Raw genomic sequence first — 4,391 nt, forward strand, 5'->3', positions numbered from 1 at the left:
AGAGGGAGAGGGAGAGGGAGAGGGAGAGGGAGAGAGAGAGAGAGAGTTTGTCACTACTGGGTACTGAGTATGACAGACTTGGAACATGACCTGTTTAAGCACGTGGGGACACTCATCCATCCCACCCGTAGCTGCCTCTTCTGGGGTCTGTGACAGAATGCCAGACAAGAAACCTGCAGAATAAAAGGCTAATTTTGCTGATTATTTCATATGATTCTGTCTATGATGGTGGGGAAGGCACGGCAAAGCAATGCAGTTTACCTCACCGCAGCCAGGAAGCAAAGAAAGGAGACAAGCCCCAACTTCTCCACCTTTCCCTTTTCTCTCCACTTAACCCAGCCAGGCCCTAGGCTGAGAAGATGGTCCTGCCCACATACAGAAGGGATCTTTCCACTCCAGGCAATCTTCCCGTGAAATACCCTCACACCCACAGATGAGCCTCAGCATCGGTTACTGCGAATCCAGTCAACCCTGAAGATCAATGGTCGCAAGGCCACCACTTGTCAACACGATACTAGGACACCTCCCATAAGGTCACAGCACTCTGCTCCTAGGATGCAGAAGGGTCGTGTCCACCCCACCAAACAGGATGCATTCTGTCCTCTGAAAGTCCTCAAAGTCATGGCCTCAATGTCACTCAAAATCTCAAGTTCAAAGTCTCTTCTGACACCTAAGGCAATACCCAGCTGTGAATTCCTGGAAAGTCAAAATTCTAGGTGTATGCTAACCATCTACAAAAGCACAGAGTAAGGATCCCTAATTCAAAACGGAGGAGTGGGAGAATAGGGAGGACAGACTGAAGGCAGCAGGGAAAACATGAGACCCCACAGCTCCACAATGAGTGACCAGGGCACACACTCGCACGGAAGCACACAGCGGCTTCCCAGGAGATCCTCACAGTGAGCCTGGTTCGATCACATACAGGCTGGTCTCGCAAGCACCCTCAAAGATCTGGGTGTTGTGGGCTACTCGGACACTGTGAAGATATATTGCCGTGATTGGTGTAATAAAAAGCTAAATGACCAATAGCTGGGCAGAAGAGATAGGCGGGACATCCCAGGCAGAGAGAGAACACTGGGAAGAAGAAGTGGAGTCACCAGCTGGACATGGAGGAAGTACGGTGGGCAGTACAGAGTGAAGGTAACTGAGCCGTGTAAAAGAAATAGATTAAAAGATATGGGTTTATTTAAGTTTAAGAACTAGTTAGGAACAAGCCTAAGCTAAGGCTGAGCTTTCGTAATTAATAATAAGTCTCCATGTCATTATTTGTGAGTTGGCGGCCCAGAGAAAACTCCATCTACTTTGGTAGAAACCTCTACACCTCCATGGCTCGTGCATTCAGTGTGCCTGCTAAACCAATGCTATACAGACAATGCCAAATCTGCTCCCATGTTAAATCACCAGACCAGATCTGACCATAGCTACAAGAGGCCTGTAAAGGTCTGGGTGAAGGAATCTAAGAATAGAATTCCCTAGATAGCCCTATGTAAGCAAGAAACCCTGGTGTTCACTATTCACAAGAAAAATCCTTTGGAGGAGTGTGTGAATTTCTATTGGAAATGTGCTGTGAGTGGGGTCTGGCCTAATATTTGATTGTCTCAGTGGAAAGTGTTTGGCTTCTCTTCAACATAACTGATCTCTTTACAGACTATGCCCTTCTTGCCCACAACTTACAGCTTACTCCTTTTCCAGACAACCTACATATTTTCAAATCTTTCTGCTCTGCTTTTTTGCTCACAATTCTCACTATAAACTTGACTAAAAGCAGCCAGCGATAAACCATCCCATCACCTGAAGCTTATGCTGTCTGGGAATCTCCTCTGTCAAGTTAATTTATGCTTTACTTTCTTTTTATTATTTTTAATTGTGTCTCTGTGGGGGGGGGGAGAGAGACTGTGTGTACATGTATGTGTATGTGTGTATATGTGTGTACATGTGTGTGTATGTGTGTATATAAGTACAGATGCCCACAAAGGCCAGAGCGACTGATACCCATGGAGTTGGAGTTACAGGGGGTGTGAGTGAGTATTGGGAATCAAACTGAGGTCCTGTACAAGAGCATTATGTGTGCTCTTAACCACTGAGACGTCTCTCTAGACGTATCCATAACTTTAAAGTTGGCCTCCCATGAAATTTTAGGACACAGGTAATATAAACAGAAGTCTTTGCTAGGACATAACAGGCACGGTCTGCAGCCTGGCTCTCAGCAGAGGGCTTCTCGCATCAGGAACCAGGTGAGAACATTCTTCACTGTCTGAGTTTTTATGGGATTCTGGTCTCCTGAGTTTCCAGCAGAATCACCCACTAAGTCTGCTTACAGCTTCTAGGGCATGTATAGGCCACACCTCTAAATGGTTCCAAATTGTTCCCACACACCAGAGAAAGGTATAATCAGGGTTAGTCACGACAATCCCCCAATTCTGGTACCAGTTTTCTGCATTTGCTACTTCTCTATCACCATAACACAAACTCCTGGCAGAAGAACAGAGGAGGAGGAAGCATTTATTTTGTCTCACAGTTTTGGAGACTTTCAGTCCATCACCATGGAGAGGGCACAGCATTGGACAGCAGTTCATAACAGCAGATCAAAAAGCCAAAAAGGCATACAAATTACAGCTTTCCTTGGGGACATTTCTTTTGGGAAAGAATTTCAGAAAAGGTGTGCCAGGCTGTACCTTATACACACATACCCCTTTTTGTTTTATCATGGCCATGATGATCAAGGACAAAAAGAAACTAAAGATTCTGATATTTTATTTCATCATTTCTTTCCAATTAAATATTAAACATGAATACTTCATGGTGTCTCACATCTTTTTTTCCCATAGTTTTTTCGATAGTTTCTTAATTCTTTATACATCAAACCTTCTATGGAGTACTTTACCAAGAGTACCAAAGCCTCATTTAATCTTGTCTGAAAATGGGGAGAGGGGCAGAAGCCCCCATCCCTGTTTGGCCAGTCCCACACAGTCCCCAGCTTCTACACTGAATCCTGGAATTGCCCTCTGTCACACTGCGTGACATCTGGCTCTTGGCATCATGGTCAAGGCTGACACCACAGATGGACAGGATCCGGGGTGGATGAGAAACCCTGAGCAAGGCAGCCCACACCTCTGCAGAAGGCCCCTTCAACCACTTTTGGGTGACAGCTGGTGTCTGCGTGATGAGCCGTGGGCCACGGAGTCGCAGCTCTTTGTTTGTTTGTGTGCTTTAATTATTTCTAATTCTACATCTCCCGCTGCTATCTGACAGATCACGGCAGCAATAAAAAGCGTGCTTCACCATGAAAGGGGAACAGCTGACGGTCTCGCCTTTGTCTTCCTCCTTTGATGATGTGATCGGCGAAGAACTGGGAGAAAGATGGAGTGGGGGGGGGGGATCACTTCATTGCAGGGGAAATGCCACTGCATTCTTGTGCACCAAGCTGAGGCTGAGACCGCTCATCCAACTGAAACCCTCCAGGAAGGCACAACTTGGAGACAATCAGGTTGATTTAGGACAATGGTTTTTAATAGCATGATTTTAGTCTCCCCTCCCCAGACCTCAGAACACTGAGGTGTGCGGGTAGTTCCTTTGATATTTCTCAATATTCTATCATGTTTGAGACAGCCTCAGAGCAAAGGACAATCAAATGACAATATCACTATGTGGAGCAGCCCTGGTTTTGAAAGATTTGGGCTGACCAAGACCTCACAGCTCCCCGCGTTATTACAGATTAATGCTGGGAATCCCGGGCTCTTGTTCCTACCAAGAAAAGAATTCTGTCACTTTCTCGGATGACTGCTGCCTGCCTGCCCTCACGATTCAATACATTTTTAATTAAGCATCAACTGTCTACCAGAGCTCTGCAGCTCCTCAAGATATAAAAGAGCCAATTCCCATTCTGCACGAACCGTCCCTTCTCCTTTGAGAGACCATAACAAACAATCAATGACAGATTGAACAATTAGAGACCTGAATAGTGACAATGTTCGGAAGAAAGGCACCAGGAAGGTGGCTCAGTGGGTCAAGCGCTTATTGTGTAAGTGTGAAGAACTGAGTTTGGACCCCAAGCATTCAAGAGCCAGGCACAGTGGAGGTGCCTGTGACCCAGCTCTGGGGAGGCCGAGACAAGTGGATCCTTGGATCCCATTGGTCAACCAGCTGAGAGACCTGAGGAGTCCCAGCTTCATAAGGCAGAGAATGGCCCAGGAAGACATCTGGCATCGACCTCTGGCCTCCACACTCACGTGCATATATGTGCATATCCACATATGTACATACACATATACCACACATATATGTGTACACACATATACCACACACATATACCACACACATATGTACACACACATCATATACCACACACATATGTACACACACATCATATACCACACACATATGTACACACA

General features: G+C 46.0%; 1 protein-coding gene across 1 annotated transcript in view; it reads right to left on the reverse strand.

Moving 5' to 3' along the window:
* Slc39a11 (solute carrier family 39 member 11) overlaps positions 1–4,391 on the reverse strand; it is a 217,783-nt gene that overhangs the window by 105,280 nt on the left and 108,112 nt on the right. The window lies entirely within an intron of this gene.

The sequence above is a fragment of the Microtus ochrogaster genome, chromosome 7 (genome assembly GCF_000317375.1).
Source record: "Microtus ochrogaster isolate Prairie Vole_2 chromosome 7, MicOch1.0, whole genome shotgun sequence".
NCBI lineage: Eukaryota > Metazoa > Chordata > Mammalia > Rodentia > Cricetidae > Microtus > Microtus ochrogaster.